This window comes from Oryctolagus cuniculus, chromosome 7 (assembly GCF_051225735.1).
Source record: "Oryctolagus cuniculus isolate XC-2025 breed Fujian yellow rabbit chromosome 7, ASM5122573v1, whole genome shotgun sequence".
Taxonomy (NCBI): domain Eukaryota; kingdom Metazoa; phylum Chordata; class Mammalia; order Lagomorpha; family Leporidae; genus Oryctolagus; species Oryctolagus cuniculus.
Genome location: NC_142873.1, coordinates 57993866 through 58002883, shown reverse-complemented (window position 1 = coordinate 58002883; position 9018 = coordinate 57993866). Strand labels below are relative to the sequence as shown.

At 47.8% G+C, this 9018-nt stretch overlaps 1 non-coding gene across 1 annotated transcript; it reads left to right on the top strand.

Annotated features, from left to right (window-relative positions):
• Positions 1 to 1854: 1854 nt before the first annotated feature.
• On the top strand, positions 1855 to 1961 carry LOC127493789 (U6 spliceosomal RNA). Its single transcript, XR_007924333.1, has one exon. It is a non-coding gene; the product is annotated as a U6 spliceosomal RNA (small nuclear RNA).
• Positions 1962 to 9018: the final 7057 nt, after the last annotated feature.

Sequence of the window (9018 nt, the reverse complement as noted above, 5' to 3'; positions counted from 1 at the left end):
TGCAGCCCTGCCTCTTCCAGCCTGTTGCACAAACCGCATCAAAGAGACATTTCTGAAGGCAGAGCGGTGATGAGGCAGCTGGGTGCATCATGCCTTCCAAGGAAGGCCTCGCCAGCCCCGCAGCTCTGGGACTCTGAAGTGAGCCCTCCTGCCCCTGCCCTCGCTGGCCCAGCGCCGCCGCGGGCCAGCCCCTCTCGGCTGGAAACCATCGCTGCACACGCACCCCTCGTTCCCCGGCTTACTCTGGCTCATTTCTTCCTTCTCCCCGGAGCCTCAGGCTAGCCCTGCCTTCCTGCAGAGCCTCCGCTCACCTCTTCGCCCCGCCCCAGGCTGGCCCCCGTTGGCCCTCAAGGCTCGGAGAGTTTGCATCAGTTTTTTGAGTTTTTTTTTTTTTTTTAATTTCCCAATTCACTGGAAGCCCCCACTGCGATGACACAGGATGGGGCCCACTCTGCTTGCGGTGGCGGCTCCCGAGGACTCAGCGCCCGGCGGTCGCGGGGTGGGCACGGGGCACGCGGGGCGCAGAACAGCCACAGGTGCTTCTGTGCGCCCGGCTGCGCCGCCAGCTCGCAGGCATGCGCAATGCAACCCTCAGCGACCGAGCCCCTGTTCCGACCACCTACATCCTGTGTTTGAGAGACAGAGAGCTGAAAGCTGCATCTCCCAGGCTGACCCCGTCCGCAGTGACGGTGCGTCCTGGGAGCCCAATGCTTAGACCCTCGACAGTCAGACCATGTGCCACGTCGCTAACAGAGTCCAGGGTTAGCGTTGCTTATCATTAGGTAGTGCTCCTCTGTGGAATAAGCCTGATTCGTTTCCTATCTGTTTTTATAGCAAGAGAGAAGAAACTCTTTTCAGATGTTCAAGGGGACCACCTTGAAAAGTCCCAGAGGAAATTTGGGGTTGGTTAAGAAAAGGACGATTTAGAATTTCATTTTAGAAAGCTTTTCTCTTTTTTTTTCTTAATATTTTATTTATTTATTTGAGAGGTAGAGCTACAGAGAGAGAGAAGAAGAGACAGCAAGGTCCTCCACCCGCTGGGTCATTCCCCAAATGGCCAGGACAGAACTGGTGCCACGGGCAGAGGCTTAACCTACTCTGCCACAGCACTGAGGATATAGAATGCTTTTCAAAAGTATCTAAGGTTTAAAACACTTGATTAAACGTAATCACAGATTATCATGAAACAACACCAGAATGACAAAAGAGCTCAAAAGCAAACACAAAAAGTCACAGACTTTTAAAAAACTTAGCTCTTTTAACACTGAGAAAACTCAGTTCCTAAGTAATCAAAAGACCGTATAACACAATGAGAAGCACAAGAAATTATCCTGATAAAACAGAATTACCTCTTACCCCCTTAGGCTGGTCACTTAAAAAGTATAAGAAACTTTTCAATCTCTTATCAATATGCCAAGGGAATCCTGTTTTAAGGACCAAATTCTGGTTTTGCATCAGTGTAACCTTGATATTAAGACTCACTTTATTTTTTAAAATTTTTTAAAGATTTATTTATTTATTTGAAAGGTAAAGTTACAAGAAGCAGAAGTAGGGAGAGAGAGAGAGAGAGGTCTTCCATCTGCTGGTTCACTCCTCAGTTGGCTGCAACAACCAGAGCTGTGCTGATCCGAAGCCAGGAGCCAGGAGCTTCTTCTGGGTCTCCCACACGGGTGCAGGGGCCCAAGGACTTGGGCCATCCTCTGCTGCTTTCCTAGGCCATAGCAGAGAGCTGGATCAGAAGAGGAGCAGCTGAGACTCGAACCTGCACCCATATGGTATGCTGGCACTGCAGGCGGTGGCTTTACCCGCTATGACATGGCGCCAGCCCCAAGACTCACTTTAAAAGCTCCTCCAGTGCTCGCTTTGGCAGCACATGCAGTAAAATTGGAAGGATACAGAGAAGATTAGCATGGACCCTGTGCCAGGATGACATGCAAATTCATGAAGCGCTCCATATTTTTTGCTTCCTTCCCCAAAGGAAGGATATGGCGCCAGCATCCCATATGGGCGCCAGTCCTGTCTGCTCCTCTTCCGATCCAGCTCTCTGCTATGGCCTGGGAAAGCAGTAGAAGATGGTCCAAGTCCTTGGGCCCCTGCACCCATGTGGGAGACCCGGAAGAAGCTCCTGGCTCCTGGCTTCGAACAGGCCCAGCTCCAACCATTGTGGCCATCGGGGAGTGAACCAGTGGATAGAGAGGACCTCTCTCTCTCTTTCTTTCTCTGCCTCTGCCTCTCTCTAACTCTGCCTTTCAAATAAATAAATAAATCTTTACAATATAAATAAATAAGTAAAATAAACCAATGAACAATAACAGCCAGAGCTGATATTTACTATTTTAGACACACACACACACACACACACACTTGAGCTCACAGAGCCACGTGTGTGTGAATGTAAAACCTGAAAAGATGATGAAGCAATTATAGAGGAGCAGGCAGTCAACCTGCAGACATGAGGAAGCATGCAGAATTCCTTTTGGCTGAGAATGAAAGATTCAGGAAGGAAAATAATGAAAGGTTGAAAAGGCCAGATTTCTACAAGACTCAGAAGAGCTAGGGGTTAGGTGCTTGGTGCAGAGGGTCAAGTCATCGCTTGGCATGCCCACATCCCAACTCAGGGCACCTGGTCGGAGTCCTGCTGCTCCTCTTCGGATCCAGCTTCCTGCTAATGCACACCCTGGGGGGGAGCAGGTGATGGCTCAAGTACTTGGATCCCTGAACCCTTTTGGGAGTCCTGCAGTGGTCCTCAGCTTCAGCCCCAGCCATAGCAAGCATTCGGGAAGTAAACCAGAGGATGGAAGTTCTTTCGATCAGCCTGTCTCTATGCCTCTCAAATAAATAAATAGACAAACAAATAAATAGAGGATCATAGGAGGAGGCAGAAGACAAAATTGTACAGTAATACAGTTAATCCGGGGGAAAAAGAGAAAGATGTGGGAAGCTCCTTGCCGGGAAAATCCCAGAAATGCTCCATCATCTGGCAGATTGAGGAGGAAGAGGCATTGGCCAGACCTGGGGAGCGTGGCTGTGAGATAAGTTGCATATCTGATTCACAAGCTTGAGTGAATGATTCCAACGTGGCAGACACGAAACTCTGGGAAGTTCACCTTCTCCTGATACCAACTGATGGCCTCAGATGAGCTTCTCAAGCTGCAAGTATTTTCCTTAGTGCCCAACTGATAAAGCAAAAAATAAATGATATGGTAGCCAGAGGGTTGCCTTGCTTTTGAGGCATGATTGCTACTGTGAACTGACTGAGTGCATTTGGCTTGTTTAAATATGTACACCCTTATAGATTAAACTGTACTTGTATGTGTCACACTTTGAAGTGCTTATATTGGTAACCTTGGTACTATCAGGGGAAATGTTTAAACTTCTGTTTTATAAGGAAAGGAACCAAATTATTAGTTATGCTTTTAAAAAAGATGTTGCCCAATAACTTTTTTTGGCAATACATTTTATTTTGTTAAAGACTTATTTTGTTTATTTGAAAGTCAGAGTCACAGAGAGAGAGGCAGAGACAGAGAGAGAGGTCTTCCATCTACTGGTTCATCTCCCAAATGCCAGGCTAAAGCCAAGAGCCTGGAACTCCATCCAGGTCTCCCCAGTGGGTGCAAGAGCCCAAGCAGTCAGGCCATCTTCTGCTGTTTTCCCAGGAGCACTGGCAGGGAGCTGGATCAGAGTGGAACAGCCAAGACTCCAACCAGCGCTCATATGGGATGTCCCAAGCGGCGTCTTAACCACTGCACCAAACGCCCACCCCAATTAACGCCACTTAAGAGCTTCTAGAAGTATGCTTCCTCATAGGACAGTTTCTCCCATCCAGGTACTAACCAGGTCCAACCCTGCTCAGCTTCTGGGATGAGACAAGCTCAGGTGCGTTCAGGGTGGTATGGCCAAGGACAGGCCATAACAGACCATAATAGCTTTAGTTCTATAATAACGTCAAAAACAGATACGCTTAAATTTATGTGCAGTTATGAATGTTTCAGCATTTTATATTTTTTAAAAAAGATTCATTTATTTACTTATTTGAAAGGCAGAGTCACTGAGAGAAGGAGAGAGAGAGAGAGAGACAGACAGACAGAGAGGGAGATCTTCCATCTTCTGGTTCATTCCCCAAACCTACACAATGTCCAGGACTGGGCCAGGCTGAAGGCAAGAGTTTCCTCCAGGTCTGCTACGTGGGTGCAGGGCCCATGCACGGGGGCATCCCCCACTGCCTTCCCCGGGCCATCGGCATGGAACCGGACCACAAGTGGAGTCTCAAAGGCAGCAGCTTTATCAGCTGCACCACAACGCAGGCCCCAGCCTTTTATCTTAATTGGGAATGATGTAGACAATTAACACACATCTATAATTCAATTTTAAGTTGAGATAACCTTAAGGTTGCAAATCATGAAGAAAGATTTTTAAAACTATTTTAAATAGCCGGCGCCATGGCTCACTAGGCTAATCCTCCGCCTGCGGCGCCGGCACCCTGGGTTCTAGTCCCGGTTGGGGCGCCGGATTCTGTCCCGGTTGCTTCTCTTCCAGTCCAGCTCTCTGCTGTGGCCCAGGAAGGCAGTGGAGGATGGCCCAAGTGCTTGGGCCCTGCACCTGCGTGGGAGACCAGGCGGAAGCACCTGGCTCCTGGCTTCGGATTGGTGCAGCGTACCGTCTGTAACAGCAATTTGGGGGTGAGCCAACGGAAGGAAGACCTTTCTCTCTGTCTCTTTCTCTCACTGTCTAACTCTGCCTGTCAAAAAAAAAAAAAAGCTATTTTAAATAGCTATGTTTTATAGCATGAGATCATTATTGAAAGTTTCATTTATAAACTTTATCCCACTTACCCTTACCTGATTCACTTCAACTCTTCATGAAAATTTCTTGTGACATTAAACAAAACTAGCCACCACCTCATGTTACTTTATTTTTGTTGACAAATCAGATAACTATTAGGCCGGTGTTGTGGCAAAGTAGGTTAAGCCATGGTTTGTAGTGCCAGTATTGGCATCTCACATTGGAGTGCTTACCAGTAACTTAAAAATTAGCTTTATTTACCAAGAATTACCCATATCATATAAACTCAAAGGCACTTGGGTTAGTTCCTATATTTCTGAGAGCTTTAGGAATTCATTTAATTTGTATGAGAGCTCATTTATTTCAATAGAGTTTTTTAAGGAATTTATTTGATAAAGTAATGCTATTTGGAGTTATAAAATAACACAAACATAATATACATACATATTCAAATGTGTATATACATATAGATAGAAAATAAAGATAGCTTTCATTTTGAATTTTTAAAAAATATTTATTTGAAAGTCAGAGTTGCAGAGAGAGAGGGAGAGACAGAGAGAGAGATCTTCCATTCACTGATTCACTCCCCAGATGGCGGCCACAACCAGGGCTGGGCTAGGCCAAAGCCAGGAGCCAGGAGCTTCTTCCATGTTTCCCGTGTGGTGGCAGGGGCCCAAACACTTGGACCATCTTCAGCTGCTTTTCCCAGGCTCTTAGCAGGGAGCTGGGTCAGAAGTGGAGCAGCTGGGACACCCTCAGTGCGTATATGGGATGCCGGAGTCTCAGGCAGCAGCTTTTCCCACTGTGCCACGCCTGCCCTATCCTTGTGAAATTTTGTTGGGATAGGTGCTGTGGCATAGCCAGATAAGCCACTGCCTGGCACACCCGAATCCTATATTTGAGTGCCTAGGATTGCATCCTGCCTCCAAGCCTGATCCAGCTTCCCCATAATGTGCCTGGGAGGCGGCAGGTACAAGTACTCAGGTTCCTGCCACCCACATGGGAGACCTGGTTGGAGTTCCTGGCTCCGGCCTGGTCCAACCCTGGCTGTTGGGAGCATCTGGGGAGTGAACCAGTGGATGGAAGATCTCTTTCTCTATTTCTATCATCAGCATTTCAAATTAAAAAAAAGTTCAAATAAAAACTCCAGTTATGAATTAGTAAAATGAACTTATTTATATTTTATCCAAATTGTATTTCTGACAAAAATGAGACAAGTTAAAGCCACTGGCTAAAAAGACAAGATTTGTCATTTGCCAGTTTTCACCCTCTCCTGTTTTAGACAGAAAGATCAAGTTTCTAAAGAAGATCTGGAACTTTTGAGTTTACTAATTGAATTAGATAGGAGTTTTCTAACTTAGCTTCTGTTTTTAACCAGATTACTGAGCTCAGGGTGGAGCCCATTACAAACTGGGCTGACAAAGCATTTTCTGTGCCAGGACCCAGCATGTTCAGCCCTGAGCTCAAGAATTTGACGAGGGCGGAAAGATGTAAGAAGCAAACTTGTTGACCTGAGGGTTTAACTAATTAATTTGGAAGGGAGGGAGAGGGGGAAAGAGAGAGAGGAGAGATGATAAGAGAAAGAGGGCTCCCATTCACTGGCTCCTTCTCTAGATGTCTGCTAGGGCCCCTCAGCCCCATCCAAGCAGGAACAGGGAACCCAATCCAGGCCCCCAGGTGGGTGGCAAGCCCAATTGCTTGGACCATGGCTGCTGCCTCCCAGGGTCTGCATTAGCAGGAAGCTGGAGTCAGGAGCCAGACCTGGATATTTTTGTTTGTTGTTGTTAAAGATTTATTTATTTATTTGAAAGGCAGAGAGAGAGAGAGAGAGAGAGAGAGAGAGAGAGAAATAAGTATCTTCCAACTGCTGGTTCACTCCCCAAGCAGTCACAACAGCCGGGTCTGAAACAGACTGAAGCCAAGAGCCAGGAACTCCATTCTTGTCTCCCACATGGGTGCAGGGGCCCAAAGACTTGAGCCATCCTCTGCTGCCTTCCTTCCCACATGCATTAGCAGGGAGCAGGATCAGAAGCGGAGTAGCCGGGACTTGAACCAGATGTGGGCATCCCAAAGGATGGCTCCCGGACCCAAGTATTGAGCCTCGGCACTCCAACATGAAACATGGACGACACCCTGTTCAGTTCCGACGCCAGCCCTGTTCAGCTTTGAATCCTCCTCACGGAGCCCAAGCAGGGCGCATAATCTGTCTTTAACACAGGCTTGGCAGTGGCTTCCACAGTGGCCCTGCACAACTCTCTCTGGATGCTTTTCCCGGGGGACAGACAGCCCGCACCGTGCTACCTGCCAGGCCATTTTTTTATGATTCTGCAGAACCGAAAGTCAACCCGGGGAGGGCTTGTGTCGGTGCACGTCTGTCTGCAGTATGATGCAAGAGGCAAAAGGTTCCTGCCCGGGACAGTGAAAGTGCATTTTGTCCGAGGGAGGCGGAATCTTTGAAAACCTAATTCTCATTTGAAGCAGTTGTAAAATCTTCCTGGTTCCCTTCTTAATGAGTTAAGTAAAGGGAGGTCCATTTTTATACCTGTATGAGTCACGACTTTACCACTTTGAAAAGTACCCTTTAACAGGAGTATCCGTGACAGAGGTAGTAGTAACACTTACTATGGAGCATTTATTCTGGGTCAGGCACTATGCTAAGGGTTCCATGGACTTTAACTTGTTTAATTCCCAGAGCAACCCACGAAGTTAAGGTCTATTACAGATGTAGAAACTGAGGCCCAGAGGTTACACAACTTGCCTAAGCGCCCTATTTTGTACCCAGACCTGGGACTTGACAGAAAGATTCATCCTCTGACTGCAACTGTAGACATAAAGGCAATGGAAATAAAGTAGAGGGGTCAGATAAGGTTTCCTATTAGAGGGGGCATGAGCCAAATTTCAGAGGGTGAATAGGAGAAAGCCAGGTACAGGTCAGCAGGTGGGAAGGCAGAGGGGTCTGAAGCAGGGTCCTGCACTTAAGCAGTTGTGCTGGGCTGAGAGCAGTGTGGGCAGAGGCCTGGCAGGTGATCAGACTGAGGAGGTGAGAGCAGGTCCAGCAGGGCCCCAAGGGTCAAGCCGAGGAGTTTGGACTTTATCCTCAGGCTACAGGATTCTAAGCAGAGGAGCAACCTGACTTGAGTTTTATTATTTTTATCTTTATGGCTTTTGAAGTTATAAAAGTAGCCTAAACTTGTTTGTATTTTAAAGTGATGATGTTGAGATATTTGGTGTTTTTGGAAAAGTCATTTTGGCAGCCGTGAGGTGGGGGTGGATAAGGTGAGTGAGAGCAGAGACGGGCAGGATGTTTTAGAAAGCAGGGCTCAAGGACGGGAGGGCTGGGCAGGAGAGCAGCGTGGGGGCTGGCAGCTGCGGGGGCCAGGGGTGGAAGGACACAACGCCCAGCTCAGAAAACCCCTGCCATGGGCCTGCTTGCTTGTTCTTGGCGTTTGGGAAGCAAAATGGTACCAGGAATTGAATAGGAAAAAGATGGCTATCAAAAGTCTCCCCAGCTCCCATTCTGAAAAGCATAGACAAGTAGTCTCTCTCCCCAAAGGCTGGGAGCTCAAGGTGGCTGGACAATAAAGAGGAGTGAGAAGGGGACGGCAAGGCAAATCACAGTGACGGTAAGCCTTGCCTTGATCATCGTGCACATACAGATTGTTAGCACACCAGGTGACTTTTAATCTCCGGCCAGTTCCCCTCCTGGCCCTCTGGATGGCTTCTGGCCACTTCCTCTTGGGATCTGGCCAGAGCAAGCTCAGGAAACGCAAAGTTTTAATTCTGGAATCAGTAAAGCATATTAGGGAAGGAAATCCACACGTGAAAAAAAAAAATCACATTATGGATTTCAAAGCCAAGGGAAGGGATTGGAGTTAGGCTGTGAACTTGTTGGGGAGGGGGAGCCATTTTCCACATTTTGGTGCAGTGATTGGCTTGGCCACAATTCGCGTTCCCCAACACCCAGGATTTGGCCTCGTCCATCGTCGTGTTTCCAAAGCTACTTCCAGTGCGGCGGGCAGCTGGGCGGCTGGCATTCTTGCTTTGTGGGACGTCCTGCCGGGATGGGTGCCTAGGAAAGGGTCAGGATTTTCAGTCATGTCCACCTGCCTAGGAATTTACACTCAGAGAATGGAATTGAGAGCCCTTTGTCAACTCGATGAGCGATGCCATTGCCAGCTGTTCTTTATTCATTGTCGTTAAGCTTGGTGACTTAACTGGCCCACCGCCCTGCATTGC